Here is a 19,977-nt window from a genome sequence, read left to right on the forward strand (position 1 = left end):
TCCTTATGAATTGTTTTCTGCATTTTTGTGCTGCCACATTGTGGTGTACGCCTGTTTAATATAGCCTTCTGCCACAATATAAAACACAGAGAGACATATGGTGTTAATTCAGGGATTATGGGACCCCCTGCTGAGTTAAATTGGACCACAGAAAAGGTCATTCTATTATTTTCTCTCCTTAAGTAGTGCAAATAAAATTTAAGTTTAAAAAAAAATTAGACAACTTCCTGACACATTCATTCAATGGTTCATCCATTGGCAACTCCATTAGTAACCTTCCAAACTGAGTCACAACAGAGACAAAAACAACACCAGAAGCTGTCACACTAGTGTCTCTTAGCTCTGCACGATGAAGCCTTGCTTTAAATAAAGATTTGAACATTTCAGAGTAGTTTATAACATCAAATAATAAAATAATACAAAATTCATAGCATTTACGGCTGAACTTTAGTATCCCATTGCTTTTCCTGTTTCACAATCATATAGTTGGGTTTCAATGTTTTCGTACTATGCTGCATAGTCAGTTTTCCAGCTGCAGTCTGGTTCCTGGAGAGGCTCTTACTGATGCATACATATTGACTGGGGTGCCTTGATGATCCACAGGAAGAGGAGAATGCCCAGCTTCAGCCTGTGACCCTGGTCATTCACGGAGCAGTCCAGGACGGCAGCTGTGAAACAAGCACATCAGCGTCCTAAACCTGCTGATTTGTAAGGGGATAGGGCAATCAATGATCCAATGATCTGCTGGCACATAAAGCATTCCAACATTGTTTCAATCCCCCAAAACAGGGAAGAGGCAACTCATGGATCCTTTGTCTTTGGAGTCCAGTCCCAGCACTATCCGCTCAAGGGTATGAAATGGGGATGGTAGGGATGTAGAAGTTCCTGCAGGAGAAGATAGGTGGGGCCACATTCCCCACCCGAAGCTGCTGATGTATGGAACAGCTAACTACCCATGGGCAGCATGCCTCGTTTCCCAGAGAACTGTGAAGTCCTCAAACGTTACAGCGTTCTGTTCAGTCAGCACAGCCTCCAGTCACATGCCACATTCCTGCTCAGTGAGGATAGTGAGTGTCTCCATGGGGACACCTCGCTGTTCCTTGTGAGCTTCATTTCATTTCTAATATGTCCTTACAACACAGAGAGGCCATTCAGCTCTTTGAGTAAATGCTGGATCTCAAAACAATCCCCTTGCCCTGTAACCTCTCACACCAGCCCATCAACTCCACCCTGATTTCCCTGCCATGATCTGCACCAGGAGGGTAACTTTCAGTGGCGAATTAACCTACCGACCTGCAAGGTCCCAGGATATGTGAGGAAATGGGAGGAGCCAAAGCTCTCATGGTGACAGAATGGACAGCATCTGTGCCTCCACCACAGCCGTCACCGTCACCGACAGGACTGCCCCCTATCACCGCGAGATGTGCTGTGGTTCCCAGGCTGCACACAGCCTCCAGTGAGAATAGGAAACCTTCACTCTACTGCTTCTGGCCTGACAGATTCCAAAGTCTTGGCAATATAAGTATCCCAATTCCAGTCTTCATCTGTGTTGTCAGTGGATACACAGACCTACTGCAGTGAGGCCCAGCAGTTGATTCCCTCTCCCTCATGTAAGATGGCAGCTCACCAGGGCCTGATATATCTCCCTTGAACATAGGACTTTTTCACTTGATCATCCCTCACAGTGCCAGTGTCAGGCATGGTGCTGGCAAGATGGTTCAAGATGCTATTCTTTTTCATCTTCATGCACCTCATCTTTGACCATTTCTTCCTCAGCAGTCCCTCAGGATTGAGGAGGGCTTGCTTCCACTGTGAACATTTTGCAACAAAAGGTGAAGAGAAGTATTGTGGGAATGTTGCAGCCTTGTTTGACAATGTCTACGCTGAGAGTGGGTCTGTTCCTGACCCACTGGTTAATATGGTAGCCTGGCATGCTGTTGTGGTGCAAGTGTAAGATGAATGCAAATATCTGTTGGCAACTTAATTTGAGAAGGACATTCCAAAGTTATTTCCAGCTGATGGAATGAAAGGCACGGATAATCTTCTAAAATACTAGTGACTTTGGAACAGCCTCCACAGTTGGTGCTTGACCCTCGCGATTCACCCAATATTTTGGATTTAATTCTTGATTCTGGCATCTGAAGGTTCAGGGGCAGTAGGGAGTAGCTGCCGAGGCTTCCTTCATTTTTCTGGGAGCCGTCGCGCAGAGAATATTTTTGTTATTGTGACTCTGGATGCACAGAATCCCCACGATTTGGGGAGCAGCTCTTCCTCCACTGGCGAAAACTTTCCCCGCGTTAAACAGCATGGGCGTCCCTCCGAATTTACCACAGTTGGATTTGCTCTCCTTTTGAGAAGATGGTTATGATTAAGGCTTCTCATAGGTTCTTGGGTACAGCCTCCTCAACCCAGATGTGCGTTACCAAGCTGTGGATCTGTAATCAATGCTCCTCTCTGCCGCGTTTGGATTTGTAACAATACCTCAGCAAACTGAAAACGTACTTTCTACTCTCTGGGTTATTTGCAATATTATTTTGCTTTTCACTTGATTTGTTAATTTTCATATATATGCTCCTCCTTATGCAATTGACATGTGTGACTGACTATAAATAACAGCTGTGTGGTTCCGAATACTGGCACGGCGATGACCCAATCCGTGAAGTTAAAATCCTCACCACGTTTTGCCAATTCATTTCGATTGCTCCCAGTTCTGGCTGTCCTGTGGTATTTCCTGCCACAGGCTCGCAGACAGCTGTAAGGCTGCGAGATGCTAATACTTGTGGGAAGCTTGTGCTCTTAATCTCTTCCAAGCGAACTGTTCCCCCAGCGAGCTGCACCCCAGTTTTCGGCCTTTTTCTTTCGCTCCATTTGTCTAGCGACAGAGAGACCAGGGGACGTTCCGGCAGCAACAGTGAAGGAGGGAAGGATATAGGGGAGAGTGAGGGGGAGGGGGTTTTCTAACCACCCTTTCCGAGGAGGCTGAGACGTTCCCCCAGCAGCTGCCGAAGTGCACCCACCCCACCCCATTGACTTTTGACCGACAACATGACTGTTGAACCATCCGTGAAACGGATCTCTTGGGACTTCCCGATATCCGAGGGTCATCTTAAAAGCACTGGGATTTAAAGCAGTTTGCGACCGGCTGCAGCGCTGCACGTTGAACTGTGAGATGCCTTCCATGTTGCAAGAGGTAAGCTGTGTCTGGTCACGTAGGGACGGGGAAACACCTATTCTCATTCCTTTCTGTGCAGTCAGCATCTTCCACGGAGCTGGGGATATGCACAGCTATTTCTCGCTCGTCTTAAAAAGCATGCCTTGGAAAGTGATGCTGGGCTAGGTGTAGATTTATGCCCCCCTTTCTCCATGCAAACCGTTTTATCTAGTGCAATGAACTAGAGTGTCCGGAAGACGTGTACATCTGTATTGTGAACAAAGACCACTAGCCAGCTCCACGATCAACGGCGGGGCTGTGAAAAGCTTCCCCACTGTGTCATGGACAGCAGCTAGAAACAATAGTTCATTCACGGCCAGGCTCCGTTGGCGTGTAACCCTGCTCCGTTGAACTTCTGCCGAGCGAGTGTCTGCACGCACACTGCAGTCCCCAGCAGCAGAAGTTGGCACTCGTCGGATTCACCCAGCCCAAGTCAGTGGCAGGCATCAGCATCTGGATGTCAGGTTTGACTTTTGTACGGGGGCAGGGCTGGTGGCGTTGCTCCAACGCCCCGTGATGTTTCCACAGTGGGCGCCGTCTCCTGATCCTCCCATCCCGTTCAGATTTCAGCCCGGGAGTCCGGGGTTGTCCAGTGTGAACGGGCTGAACAACCACCGGGCGAGATCAGCTGAATTGTCCTCTTGTTAACCGTGATAACCGGTCACACGACATTGGTTTTTTTTTAAAAAAAGCATTGGCAAATTAGTTGAATCGAAATGATATTTTGGTTTTGATGTACGTTGTGGAGCCAGCGATGAGCAATGGTGTTGGGTGGGTGAAGCGGTCAGTCCTCAGAAATGGCTGGTAGCTGGTTTGCGGAGCCCATTTCTCCCGGGCATGTTATTCCAATACTTAGTGACTGTGGAAAGAGTGGAAGGTACGATCTCCCCTCGTTGCTCATCCCCCTCCCCACTACCCCGCCAAGGGGGACTTTGCTGAGCCAGGACGGAGTGAGTGCGGTTCTTGCAGTTTCAGGGCTGGGTGCCGTGACTAGGTTATTGGGAACTGGGATGGTGCTCACTGCCGATAATAACATCACCACCGTCCTTGGACAGTGTCCGGAGCGTCATCCACCTGTTACATAGATCAGTACAGTACCGGAACCGACCCTTCGGCCCACAATGTTGTACTGAGCCAAATAAATCAGTAATCAAACGGCAAATTAATCTCCTGCCTACATAATGTCCATGTTCCTCCATTTCACTCACATCCATGTGCCTATAAACATCTCTTAAAAGTCCCTAATGTATCTGCCTCTAATACCACCCAGGCAGTGTATTTCAGGTATCCATTACTCTACATAAAATACTTGCCTCTCACATCCCCTTTAAGATTACCCCCTCTCATCTTAAATCCATGCCCTGTGGTATTAGACATTTCAATGGGGGAGGGGCGGAAAGGTACTGTCTGTCTACTCTCTTGATACCTCTTGTAATCTTCTAAACTCCTATCATATCTTCCCTCAGCCTCTGCTTCTCCAGAGAAAACAAGCCCAAGTTTGTCCAGCGCCTTGTTATGGCACAAGCTCTCTGATCCAGGCAGCATCCTGGTAAACCTCTTCTTCTGCACCCTCTCCAAAGCCTCAACGTCCTTCCTGTAATGGAGTGACCGGAATTGTATGCAATACCTACTGCAGATGTGGCCTAACTAGAGTCTAATAAAGCTGCAACATTACTTCCTGACTTTTGAACTCAGTGCCTTGACTCATAAAGGCAAGCATACCATACGCCTTGTTAACCATCCTGTCAATCCCTGCAGCCACTTCCAGGGAGCAATGAGTCTGGACCTCAATATATCTCTACTCATCAACACTGTAAAGGGTCTTGCCTTTAACTGTACTGTCTCTCTTCATTTGACCTACCATGGTGCCACACTTCATATTTAGCCATGTTAAACTCTATCTGCCATTTCTCTGCCAATATCTGTAACCAAGCTATATGCCAACTCAACCTATATGCCACTGTGTTCTTTGCCAATCATCCACAACACCACCCATCTTTGTATCATCTGCAGACTTACTAATCCATCCATCTATATTTTCGTTAAGGTCATTATATACGTCACAAACAGTGGCGGTCTGAGTACAGATCCCTGTGGAACACCACTATTCACAGACATCCAGCTAGAATAAGTCCCTTCAACCACCACCCTCTGTCCTACGGCCAAGCCAGTTATGATTCCAAAAGGCCAATTCACCATTGATCCTATGTATCATAATCTTCTGGATGAGCCGCCATGAAGGACCTTGCAAAAGCCTTACTAAAATCCATGTAGACAACATCCACAGCCGTATCTTCATCAATCACCCTCATCACTTCATCAAAAAACTCAATAAAGTTAGTAAGGCACCACTTGCCCCGTTGAAAGCCATGCTGGCTCTCCCTAATTAGGCCACGGTTTTCTGAATGTTCGTAATCCTATTCCGAAGAATTCTCTCCAGTAACTTCCCTACCACTAATGTGAGACTTGCCAGTCTATAGTTTGCAGGGTTATCCCTGGTTCCTTCTTGAACAATGGAAATTGCCAGTCCTCTGAGATCTTTCCTGTGGCTAGAGAGGACACAAAGATATTGGTTAAGGTCCCAGCTATCTCTTCACCTGTCGCTCTCAATAAACTGAGGTACATCCTATCAGGCTCAGGGGACTATTCCACCTCAATGCTCTTTAAGAGACCTGCTCCTTTACTTCAAAATGCATTGATCTCCCTATCCTCCATTTCCTTCTCCTTGGTGATGACTGATGTGATGTAGTCATTAAGGACCATGCTCACGTCCTCCGCATCCGACCGAATATTCTCCTCTTCATTCTTGAGTGGTCCTGCCCTCTCTCGAGTTATCCTCTTGTTCCAGATGACTCACCAAGGACTTTCCATGGCCCCTCCCTGGCTTTCCTAATTCCCTTCTTGTAGTGAGCATTCACCCTGTCTGGAGGTTTCAGATCCACAATGGGCAGGTTACTGTAGGTGCGGAGATGTTCAGTCTGGTAAATAACAGGACTAGATTTGTTTTGAAGCTTTGGTCACTGTGGCACCTCAACCATTGTGGTATTTACTAGTTTGATATTGCCAAAGTCTGAACTAAAAATATAGGGGATCCTCATTCAAATAGTGCTATTAATAATTTTGAAAATTAAACCTTGAGCTTCCATTCCATGGGTAGTAGTGCTTTGCAAATACTGAAGTACTTTTGAAGCTTTTATGGTGAAATGGAGCAGATGAGATGGCCAGCAAATTTTCGTCAGCAGCAGTTGGCTGAATAGTGTGTTGAAGTGATGTTGATAAACATTGGCCAGGTTTCCAGAGCTAACTGCAAAGGCGAAATGTGCAGAATTTGGAGAGCCTGAAATAAAAACAGCAAGTTTTAGAAATACTAAACACAAAGTATACTGCAGATGCTGTGGTCAAAGCAAAATGTACAAACACGCTGGAGGAACTCAGCAGGTCGGGCAGCATCCGTGGAAACGAGCAGTCAGCGTTTCCTTTAGAAATACTAAGTCAGCTGGCATCTGTGGTGGGAATAATGGCTCATGTTTCGAATCACTGACCTTTCTTTGGATGCTGCTTGAGTATTTCCAGCACTCTTACCAGCAATAACTTCCTTGCTCTTCTGTTAAAAAAAATATTTTGGCATGAAAATTTTTACACTCACCTGTGAAAGTTTATGACCTCGGTATAATAACCTCTGCAGAAGGCCGCACCTCTGGCTGTGCTGTTGTCCTCAGTACTGCAATAAAGTGTTGGCCTACATCTTTGGATCTGAAATTTAATCCACATCTTTATAACTGGGAGGTTATGAGCTATGGCTAATACAGTTCTGATGTTTAGGTATTAAACGAATCTCCCTCTTGTTGGATCCTACATTGAATATTGTCAGTGTTAAAACTGGGGACTGAGTTTGCACATCAGGTTGGGTTTTATTTCCTCAGATGGCATATGAATTAAAAGGAGTAAATTAATATTTATTCATTTTAGGAAAGGGAACCCACCACAGGGTTTTAGTGGTGGTGGGACACTTAAACTACTGGGCTTTTAACAGAATAGCAAAGCAGTCTCCCTGGGCACCCAAGTTCAAATTCCATTAGGCAGCTGCATAATTAAACATTGCTTGTAGTTAGTAGTTATGATTGTCTTTAAATTCCCATCTGGTTCACTGATATAATTCGGAAGAGGAAATCTACCAAACCTGCCCAGTCTGGTGTAAATATTATAGAATGGGTTAAAATGATGAGTCCATGGCCAGATTAGCCATGATCTTATTGAATGGTGGAGCAGGAGTGACAAGCCAGGTGGCCTACTCCTGCTCCTATTTCGTGTGTTCTTGTGTAAAATTTTAAGCTGTTTGTAAAGTTGTGTGGGTGGATAACCTCACCCCAGCCTCTGGAGTGATGTTGTTTATTATATCCAAATGTCTGTAGTTCAATCAACCAGTGAAATAGTGTCTGCACGCAGCACATGTCTAAGAGGGGTGGTATGGTTATTTAGTGTTTGGAAGCAAACTACTTTTCAGTTTAGCCTCTCACTGCCAGAGGTGGGAAAGGCTTTTCTCCAATGCATTACGAGAAACTATGTCCGACATTGGGTTTTTTTTGTGTAAAATCACATTCTGATCATGAGCTAATCAGAAGCAAATTGCTAGGACGTCTTTCTACCCACTTCTCCCAAATATTGTTCTTTTTGTTCAGTGTGCAGAGTTCCCTGTAATATTTGCACAAAATGATTATAATTCACGAGCAAGTCCTTAAAATGAGCTCAATCTGGTCTCATTCGGCCTCAGAAGAAAAACCTGACACCGAAGGACAGTTGATTGTTATCAGTGGAATTTTGACATTTAAGATTTGTGCTTACTAACATTTTTGTTTTAGTTGGGAGTTAAAGGAACCAAAAGTACACTAAAACCTTGAGGGCGAGGAAGTACTAAAGCTGAAAGTGACGTTTTTGTTCCTCTCCAACCATCCAGCTTAAAAATATTTGCAACTTTGTAACTTGTAGCATATTTTGTTATTTTTCATTGTTGAAGGATCGACCGGAATTTCCTGTGGTGGTGTCCTTGCTCGGGCTTATTCTGGCTGGAGGTCTCTGGCTAGTGGAGTTCTACTGGATATGTAGTGAGACCTTTGCAATATGTACCTTCTGTACCTAACAAAGTGGCCACTGAGTGTGCGTTCATGGTCTTCTGCTGCAGCCCATCCACTTCAAGGTTAGAAGTACCATGCTTTCAGAGATGGTCTTATGCACACCACTGTTTGACACTTGGTTACTTGAATTACTGACACCTTGTACCATCCTGGCCATTCTACTCTGACCTCTCTCATTAACAAGGCGCTCACTGGATTTTTTCTTGTTTCAAACTCTAGAGACTGTTGTACATGAAAATCAGAGGAGATCAGTTTCTGAGATACTGAAACCACCCCATCTGACACCAGCAGTCATTCCACAGTCAAAGTCATTTAAATCATATTTCTTCCCCATTGTTCTGAACAACGGCTGAACCTCTTCACCATGCCTGCATGCTTTTATGCATTGAGTTGCTGCCACAGGATGAGATTAGTTGCATTAATGTGCAGTTATGCAGGTGTATCTAATGAAGTAGCGTGTGTGTGTGTATTATAGAGATGTGTATGTGTGCATCTACTGGGATGCTGACTGGATTGGAGGGAAAGTTCTATAGGAGAGGTTGGTCAAACATGGGTTGTTTTTTCTCTGGAGCAGAGAGGATGAAGGGAGATCCAATAGAAATTTATAATAGGTATAGAGTAGACTGTACCTTTATCCCACGGTTGCAGTGTCTAATACCAGAGGATGTGCATTTGAGAGGGGGTTAAGTTAAGAAAATGTGTAGGGCAAGTCTTTTTATTTTACACAGAAAGTGGTGAGGGCCTAGGATGCATTGCCTGAAGTGTTGGAGACAAATATGATAGAGGCGTCCAAGAGGTTCTTGGATGGGCAGAGGAATGTGCAGGAAATAGAAGGATATGGACATTGTGCAGGCAGAAGGGATTAGTTTATTTAGGCATTTGTTTACTAAGTTTAATTAGTTTGGCACAGTACTATGGGCCAAAGGGCTTGTTCCTGTGCCCTATGGTTCTATGTGTCAGACTTACTTGGCAATTTTTTCCAGATGCCACTTTATCTGGTGATCAAACTTCATCGCCCATTGATAAAGGGTCTCGACCCAAAATGTCTGCTGTACTCATTTCCATAGGTGTTGCCTGGCCTGCTGAGTTCCTCCAGCATTTTGTGTGTGTTGCATAAACAAACAACGACTGACAAAGTTTTTAGTGATACTCCAAACCTACGCAAACTTCTGAGAAAGTAGAAGCATTGTTGCTCCTTCTTTGTGATGACATATATGTTTGTCTCAGGACAGATTGTCTGACATGTTGATGCCAAGGAATTTTAAACTACAGACCTTCTCCACCTCTGCTCCCCTAATGACGACTGGCTCGTGGACCTCCGGCTTCTTACTCTTGTAGTTAATTATCAGCTCTATGATTTTGCTGACTTAGAGTGAGAGATTGTTGTTGTTGTTGTTAAGTCAGATTTTCAGTCTCCCTTATATATGCTGGTTTGTCACCACTTTTGACTCAGCCGACAGCAATTGTGTCAGCACCAAAAGTGAGTAGAGCAGAGGGCTAGGCACACAGCCGTGCCTAAAGAGTGACCTGGGTCCGCTCCAATTTGCCTACTATCACAACTGATCAACAGCAGATGCCACTTCATTGGATCCAGGTCACTCTTCAGGCAGGGCTGTGAGCTTAGGGTCAGCGACTGTAAATTCCTTTCCATCAACCTATCAGAGGAAATGCCCTGCAACCAGCATGTAACTGTCCTCTTTTTAAAAAAACGACAATGCCTCTACTTCCTTAGGAGTTTGTGTAGATTAAGCATGTCACAAAATTTTTGAAGAGAGTTCTGTAATGCAAGGTGAGGGGTATCTTAACTGGTTGTATTGCAGCCTAGCATGGGAACGCCAGTGCTCAGGAATGGGAACACGAGTGCTCATTAGGGATTTTTAAGAGATGTTTAGATAGGCATGTGAATGTGAGGGGATGGAAGGATATGGGCATTGCGTGGGAAGAAGAGATTAGTTTAGTTGGCCATTTGGTTACTAATTTAATTTGTCCAGCACAACGTTGTGGCCTGAAGAGCTTGTCTTCGCTGTATTGTCCCAAGAGCAATGAGTTAAATTCTGGGCTGAGAAAAGCAGATAATCCGTGCCAGATATTCACTTTGTGTGTAGAAAAGCATTCCATACAGTGTTTTGGACAAGACAAAGTCATTACAGATGACAAATGGATGCACTTTATTCAAAATTGACCTTGTGATTAAGGAAATAATTTAAATCATATTTTGAAATTTATTTTGCCAGTCAGGGAGATGACTTCAAGTGTGCCTCCTCTTCAAGCACCGGTACATGTTCAGGAGGATGCCATTACATTTTCTATATAATAACAGCTTAATGGATAAAGACATAAGAAGAGTACATGGTGGATGGAGAAGGCATTGTATGTTTTGGTGATGGTTTTTGTGTGTGTGTGCGCCCTTAACTCCTGGTGGAGTCATCGGGGCATCGTCATGACAAGCTCTTTGCACTGATCTTTTTGATGATTGCTCATCATACGGCGTGTCTTGGGCAACTGAAACCTGGCGGAGCCCATCCCTCTCCAGGTTTTTTTTTATGAGGTCGAGTTGCTAGCTCGACACTCAACCCAGGCACGGATGCTTTGATGCATGGTTTGATTAAGCATGTAAGAAAGACTGAGTAATTGAGCAATTTTTAACTTGTACATCAATTGAGTTAAGAAATGTGTTCTTATCTTTACGATTGTGAATAGATTGTAAGTTTTCAAGATAAAACTTTTTCCTCCAGAAAGAAGGTCATAGTTGGGAGTTTAACATCAAAGGATATATTTTGTATCAAAAAGACAGGCAGGAATGCGTAGGCGGTGCTGTGGTTCTGTTGGTAAGAGATGGAATTACATCTTAAGAAAGAGGTGACATGAGGTCAGAGAATGTCAGATCTTTGTGGGTGGAGTTAAGAAACTGCAAGGGTGAAAAAACCATAATAAGAGTCATATAGTAGTCAAGATGTGAGGTTGAGATTGCGAAGATAGCTGGAAAATGCATGAAATAAGGGTAATGTCACAATTGTAATGGGGGACTTCAGTACGCAAGGGGATTGGGAAAATCAGGTTGTTGTCAGATCGCAAGAGATGGCTTTTTAGAGCAGCTTGTGCTTGAGCCTACTCGGAAAGGCTATCTTAGATTGGGTGTTGTGTAATAACCGAGATCTTATTAGGGAAATTAATGTAAAGAAACCCTTAGGAGGCAGTGATCATAATATGATTGAATTTGTACTGCAATTTGAGAGGGAGAAGCACAAGTCCGATGTATCAGTATCGCAATGGCATAAAGGGAATTACAGAGCCATGAGAGAGGAGCTAATCCAGGTAGATTGGAGGGTGTTACTGGCGGGATGACGACAGAACAGAGGAGGCTGAAGTTTCTAGGAATAGTTCACAAGGCGCAGGATAGATATGTCCCACTGAAGAAGTAATGCTTAAGTGGCAGGGCTACGCAACCGTGGCTGACAAGGGAAGTTAATGACTGCATAAAAGCCAAGGAAAAAGCATATAAGATAACAAAAGTGAGTGGGAAGTTGGATGATTGGGAAGATTTTAAAATCCAACAACAGGTAACTAAAAAAGCTTTAAGGGAAACGATGAAATATGAGGGCAAATTACTCGATAATATAAAGGAGGATACTAAAAGTTTTTTCAGTTAAAGAATAAAAGGGAGGTGAGAATTGATATTGGACCACTGTAAAATGAAGCTGGTGAGGTAGTAATGGGGACATAAAAAAATGTCAGATGACCTTAATGGGTACTTTGCTTCTGTCTTCACTGTGAAAGACATTAGTAGTGTGCTAGAAGTCCATGAGTGTCAGGGAGCAGGAGTGAGTGCCATTGCTATTACAAAGGAAAAAGTGCTAGGCAAACTGAAAGGTCTTAAAGTGGATAAGTCACCTGGACCAGATGGACTACATCCCAGAGGTTGCTGAAGAGATAACGGATGCATTGGTTCTGATATTTCAAGAATTACTTGATTCTGACATGGTCCTGGAGTACTGGAAAATTACAGATGTGTCTCCACCCTTTAAGAAGGGAGGAAGACAAAAGAGAGGAAATTATAGGCCAGTTAGCCTAACTTCAGTGGTTGGGAAAGTGTTTGAGTTCATTATTAAGGACAAGATTCCGGGGTACTTGGAAGACTAATGATAAAATAAATTAAAGTCAGGATGGTTTCTGTAAAGCAAAATCTTGCCTGACAAATCTGTTAGAATTCTTCAAGGAAGCAGGATAGACAAAGAGGCAGTGGATGTTATTTAGATTTTTAGAAGGCATTTGATAAAGTGCCTCACATGAGGCTGCTTAACAAGATAAAATCCTATGGTGTTACAGAAAAGATACTGGCTTGGATAGTTGAATGGCTGACAGGCAGAAGGCTGCAAGTGGGAATAAAGGGGGCCTTTTCTGGTTGGCTGCCAGTGACAAGTGGTGTTCCTCAGTGCTCAGTATTGGGACCACTGTTTTTCACATTGTTTGTCAATGACTTAGATAATGGAATTGATGACATTGTGGCGAAGTTTGCAGATGATACAAAGATAGGTGGAGGGGTAGGTAGTGTTGAGGAAGCAATGCGATTGCAACAGGACTTAGTCAAATTGGAAGAATGGGCAAAAACGTTGTACAGGTTGATGTTCACTAATCCAGCACCATTGGGACCTGAGGAGTGCCGGATTAGTGAAAGTGCCGAATTACAGAAGGATCACATTAAGCAATAGCTAATCGTCTCATCATACCTTTAAAATATCATGTAAATCAGTACAAGTTAGATAATAATGAAACAGAAATATTAAATGAGTAGCAAGTGAAATTTTAATAAAGTAATATACTGTACTGGCACCGGTAAAATAAAGGGTACAGGTAAATGTACAGGAATTGTACAGAACAGTTGAGCACTTCCGCTTCTAAAGTGAGACGTTTAATAGACCTTCAGGCAAAGTTTCATGTCTGCAAGTGTGGGGTTGTCAGGATCATCAACATCTTCATCTTGAAAAATGAGTGAAGCATCAGGAACTGGTGCTGAAACTGGTACAACAGTTTCTTCAAAAACTGTTGATGTTGGTGGCAGCACATCTGGGTGAGCAGAAGCAGAAGTTGGAGAAAGGAGGACCTCTATACGCCACATTTCATGCGACCACCAGGCGGCCGGGGATTCGGCACTGGGCTCTTCCCTCTTCATTTGCAGTTACTGAGGGAATCCTCATTAGCTTCTTTTCCTCTGCTTAGTAATCTGCTTAAATTCAGCGGGTTGCCACGTCTGATCTGTGGTCATAGGCAGAAGAGAACGGAGCACAAGCCAGGTGACACAGGAGGGCAGTGCGCGACTACCAGCAGGTGGGCGAGAAGGCGGACTGACCCAGCATGCCAGCTCCCCCGCTGCTGGCGGGTGAGATGGGCGGGGCCGGGCGGCTGCGCCTCACACAAATGATATTAATAAATGCAGGAAAACAAGCAGGAATCACCTGTTTGTGCTTACAAGAGCGCACCAACACGTGAACAGATCTAGCACAACCAAAACACTGCGCAGCAGATTGGTACGGTGGCCAGGAAATTTGAAGTTACAGTTGCATGGAAAATTTGAACTCAGTGCCAGATTATCGAAGGAATCGGATTACGGGTAGTCAGATTAGTGAAGGTCGACTGTAGATGGAATACAGTGTTGGGAAATGTATGATAATGTACTTTGGTAAAAGGAGCAATAGTGTGGACTATGATCTAAATGAGGAGAAGGTTCCAACATCAGAGGTGCAAAGGGATTTAGGAGTCCTCCCAGAAGGTTAATTCACAGGTTAAGTCTGTGGTAAAGAAGGCAAATGCAATGTTGGCATTTATTTCAAGGGGAATGGAATATAAAAACAAGGAGATAATGCTAAAGCTTTATAAAACACCCACCAGTCAGACCGCACTTGGATTATTGTCAACAGTTTTGGGCCCCATATCTCAGAAAAGATGCATTGTCATTGGAGAGAGGCCAGAGGAGGTTCACGATGATGATTCCAGGAATGAAGGGGTTAACATATGAGGAGCGTTTTGCAGCTTTGGGCCTGTACTCACTGGAATTTAGAATAATGCAGGGGGAATCTCATTGAAACTTACCAAATGTTGAAAGGACTTGACAACGTGGTTGTGGAGAGGATGTTCCCTCTGGTGGGGAGTATCCAGAACCAGAGGTTACAGCTTCAAAACTGAGAGGCCATATTTAAAACGGGTGTAAGGAGAAACTTTTTAGCCAAAGAGTGGTGAATCTGTGGAATGCTCTGCCACAGACTGCAGTGGAGGACAAGTCCATGGGTGTATTTAAAGTGGAAGTTGATAGATTCCTGATTGGTCGGGGCATCAAGAGATATGGTGAAAGGGCAGGTGTATGAGGTTGAATTGGGTCTGCCATGATGAAATGGCAGAGCAGAAGCGATGGGCTGAATGGCCTATTTCTACTCCTATGTCTTATGGTCTAATGAACAAGAGCACATTTAATTAGATAGATTTAGATAAGCATCTGTTCACATGCCAGTTTTTACCTGATACTGAAATTATTCGTCACGCTTATATTAAAGAGGAAGAAAAGCAAACAACTCCTGGTGTTTGAGATTTCTGTAAGGCTGACTTCCTTGTGATGAGCCTGAGGCCATCCAATTAAGTGGGAAGGGGCAGGTTGAGGGGATAATGAAAGAAACAGAATATGTGAGTTTGGAAACAGGAGATTCGAAGATGCTGTAAATTTTGAGTGACACACAAAATCATGGAGGAACCCAGCAGTCAGGCGGCATTGTAATTGGTCTTGGCCCAAAATGTTGACTGTTCATTTCCCTCCATAGATCCCCTCTGACCTGCTAAGTTCCTCCACCATTTTGTGGGGGAATCTATGAGTTTAACATGATACAGAAGTAGAGTACCAGCCCCAAACTAGAGAAGCGATGTTCAAGATTGTGTTGAGATCCTCAGGGCCATGGTGTGGTAGTTCTCATGGACCAGGTATAAGTGTCCAGATGAACAGACCACTTCCCAGTCTACCCACCTGTTCTTGAGCCAATACCTATCTCACCTGTGGAAGCATCTGCAGTTCTCTCACTTCAGCTTCAGCCTCCTCAGAACTCCCAAAATTGGAGGGAAGTAAAGCTTAAGAACAGATAGCCCTACACTTAGCTCTGATGGGTGGCTCACATTGTTAAGCTGTGGATGAAGGAGAAAGGGACAAAATAAAACTGAAATAAAATGTGACAACTAGTTTGGATCCCGATGACAGGGAAAAGGAGAAATGAGACATTAAAAGAATATAAGAGCAACAAAAAGAGTGAAAGAAAATGTACAGGGACTATAAATACTAAATCAATATTGATAATACTATAGGTAGTGGAACCGTATGAGCAATTTAGGCCTCTTGCTAACCAAGAACAAAATTATAAATAGAAATAAGTGGTGAAACTGTTAACTGTCATTTACTGGCAATGAAGTGGATACCCATGCTGACATTCCAGTTTTGAAGTAGTGTTTAGAATTCACCAAAAGTACCAAGCAAGGTAACAGAGAAAAAGGAAGTGACAATGCTAAATGATTACCACTATGATGCTGTGGGAAATCAGAATCAGGTTTATTTTTGCTGACATACAATGTGATTTTTTTTTTTGCTTTGCGGCAGTGATACAGTGCAAAGACATCAAAACCTTCAAAATACAAAAATGAATCGTGCAAGAAAAAAAGAGGTAGAGTTCATGGACTGTTCAGAAATCTGATGGCAGAAGGAAGAAACTATTCCTGAATCATTGAGTATGGATCTTCGGGCTCGTGTATCCCCTTCTTGATGGTTGTGACAAGAAGAGTCACATCCTGGAAGGTGAGATTTCTCAATGGTGGATGCCCACTTTCTTGAGGCGCTGCCTCTTGGAGATGGCCTTGATGTTATCCCTATGCTGGAGCTGGTTGTGTCCATAATCCAATGTAGCCTCTTGCGATCCTGTGCGCTGGAAGCTCCATACCAAGCTGTGATGAAACCAGTCCCCACCATACAACTATGGAAATTTGCAAGACTCTTGGGAGATGAACATCTAATGAAGTATGGCTGCTGATTGTGATTGCTTTGATGTGTGGGTCTCAGGATAGATCCTCCAAGATGTTGACACCCAGGAACTTAAAGCAGCACACTCTTTCTACAGCTGACTCCTCAATGAGGATTGTTGTGTTTTCTTGTGTCTTCCCCTTCCCAAATTCTACAATCGGCTCTTTGGTCTTGTTGACGTTGAGTGCAAGGTTGTTGTGACACCTCTCAACCCAACCAATCTACCTAGCTCCTCTTATGTGAAGCAAGTATAGTTAAAGCTGCACAGGTGGCTTTGGAAAAGACATTGGTTTACTTGCCAGTTGATGTTAGACTATGCCTTGACCATAGTGATCAATGTATCTTTCTCAGGAAGAATGGCTTTAGAAGAATTAGAATGTAGATTTACCAGAAATAAAATCTTTACTTTATGGGGTTAAGTTATATGGAAAGAACTAGAGTTGAATTACCTGGAATTCAGGATTTTAAGGGGCAATTGTAATGTTTAAAGAAAGAACTAATTTCTGCTCGTGGCTGGATATGGATTCAGGCCTCTCAGCTATTGAGTTATGTAACACTTACACATGTGAAAGGGTGATTGACTCTTGTTTAATTGTTAATCATCTAAGGTCTTTATCTGTACAGATTAGTTCAAATTTAGTCACGCCTTTACCATGAGAGCCATCAGGAACTAGAACATTTTTGAATGCAGTTTCTTTATTTGAAAGGGCATGGATTGCTGTTCACTTGATGGATTGACTAATTAGTCAGTTGTTCTTGACTTCCATTTCTATCCCTGTTTATTGTTTCTAAACTTTCCCCACCATCAAGATAAAATCTGGATTATCTTTGCATTCTTTTTTTGTGTAAATAAGGGTGTAATGTTTGCACTTTTACAGTTCTTAGTCACTACCCTTGAACCTACCTGTGTTTCAAATGTAACAGCTAAGGCCTCAGTAATTTCTTCTCTCTGCTTCTTTGAATGTATTCAGTCTGGACCAAGAAATTTACTCAAACTAAGTACAGCTATTATTTTCCTTTTCTCAATCATGCTTTGCTCCCATTCCAGCTGCATTTTCTACCTTGGTAAAACCTGATAGGAATTATTCATTTCACACCTCAGCTATGCTCCCTCTTCCCATAGGAGAATTTCCTTCAATCTCTTATCAGCCTCATTTTTCTTATATAACATTTTTGTTTACATGTCTGCAGGATATTTTTGGATTTCCTTTTTCTGTTTGCTGCCAGTTTGTTACGTTCTATTTCTTTGCATTTATTTTTCTTTTTCTATTTTCCTTCTGAATTTGGTTCAGAAGCTGCCATCTGTCACATGCACCTTTTTTTCAGCTCCTTTTTTATTCTATAGCTTTCTGGGCAGACATGGATGTCTGGCTTTGATTTCCTAACCTTGGAGAAGTCTACCTTTTCATTAGCTGACACATCTCCATCTTTAAACCCTTTCCATTGCTCCGTAAGATTTGCCTGCCAAGTTTTGATTCTAATTTACCCACTCACATCTATCAAAATTGATTATTTTCCATTTGTCCTTTAATGTTGTTAGCACAGTTATTGACATTACATATGCTCTCCCCCCACCATCTTGCTGCACTGGGCCTTGCTGTTTCCCAAACCAAGTCCAGTATGCCACAATGGATCAGAAACTAAGAGATCAAAAACATTCTTTTTGGACTTGATTGTTATTCCACTACATATTAGGAGAACTGAAATTCCTCCACTACTCTGTCGCATTGGCTCATCTGTCCGAATTTGCACCTGTATATTTTTGCTAGTAGCTGGTAACAAAAATCGACCTACTTATGTAATCGCACACATCAAATGTGTGATGATATTCTGCACGTCCTTGGAAGAGTAGTGCTTCAACACTTGAAAACTGACACTGTCAAGACCAAAGAAATCTATTTAATTGCCATTTTAGCCATTATCTTAAATATTCTGTCACTTTTATTGCTGGAGAATTGTGTACCTTTTACAAACTCCACTGAAGGAACTGGTCAAGGCAGCTTTGACAGCACATCTTTAACCTACAATATTTGCAAGTCAACAAAACATCAGGTATCAGAGAATATCTCTGTCTCCTTCCAAGTTTTGGGCTATACGTGCATTAAGCAATTTCAGATGAGTGTCGAATCATTTTAATGTCCTACAAATGAATAAAAATGAATTACTTAGCCAGACTGTCCATGACCCTGTAGTTCCCATCACTGCCAGCTGTGTCTTCATTCAGTCTCTATCTAATATTACTTTCATCCAAGCTCCCACCCCACATGAGAATCAGAAATGTTCCAAAATAAATTAACTTCAAAATTTTGGCTGCCTGCCTACTGCTTTACCTTGGCAATTCAGGTCCATATCCCACTGCAAGCGTTGGTAGTCTTCCTCGCTATCCCCTCCATCCCTAATCTTGCTGTCACACAAACTTTCTGATTCGGTTTACCACATTATTATCTAATCATTGATATAGATGACAAATAACAACAGGCCCAGCAACAATCCCTGCGGCACACCACTAGTCACAGGCCTCTAGCCAAAGGAGTAACCATCTGCTACCACTCTGTGTCTTCTCCCACTAGGTCAATGTTGATTCCAATTTACTACTTCATATCTGAATGCCAAATGAATGAACCTTTCTGACCAGCCTCCCATGTGGGATTTTTGTCAAAGGCCTTGCTAAAATTTGAGTTCCCTAAACCTGTCAGCCTTGCCTTTTATTGAACAGGAACATACAAACTTTGTTTCACTTTTGCAGACCTAAGCATCACTTTGCCAGAAAACAATGTCTCCCAGTCCACACCTGCCAGGTCCTTTCTGATGCCATCAAAATTGGCCTTTCTCCAAGGTAGAATCTCAGTCCTATCATTCTCCATAATTGAAACTAAACAAGTTATGGTCACTAGATCCAAAGTTTTCTCTAGGCATGCTTCTGTCACTATCCTGTCTCATTCCCTAATGAGAGATGCAGTATCTCACACTCTCTAGTTGAGAATTCTATATATTAATTAAGAAAGGTTTCTTGAACACATTTGGCTAACTATTCCATCCAGTCCTTTTACAGCATAGGAGTCACAATCAATATTTGTAAAGTCCGTTACTGTCCGCTACCTCTCCACAAACTTGCTCCTCTAAATCTCTCTGACCCTTTCTTATTCCTCAGTTCCACCCACATAGCATCAACAGGCAAACACTACCAAGACATTTTTTAGTATATAAATGTAAAATAGATGTTCTGAATTTGATGAAGTATCTACCCAAACTTAAAAGTAAGTGGGGTTTCGCTTATTGGTGTCTGATACAAAGAAATCTATGTTCAAACAGCTCTCTGTAATTTCTAAACGCTCTCCTTTGGCAACTTTTCAATGCCCTTAAATTGCAAGCCAGATGAAATAGTCTTCACAATTTATTGAATTCATAACTTGCTCTAGAAGATCATGTCAATTAAATAATTGTGAAATGGTGGGAGATGTTTCCTCAGAAACGTGATTATGTGCTTTCTACGCCTCTCCCTCGTACCATTAAATTTCACCTTTTTTTTTAAGTAGTGCAGCTGAGTCAAACAACACTATAGCAGGGAAACACATTCGTCCTTCTAGTGT

This window comes from Hemitrygon akajei, chromosome 6 (assembly GCF_048418815.1).
Source record: "Hemitrygon akajei chromosome 6, sHemAka1.3, whole genome shotgun sequence".
NCBI classification, from domain to species: domain Eukaryota; kingdom Metazoa; phylum Chordata; class Chondrichthyes; order Myliobatiformes; family Dasyatidae; genus Hemitrygon; species Hemitrygon akajei.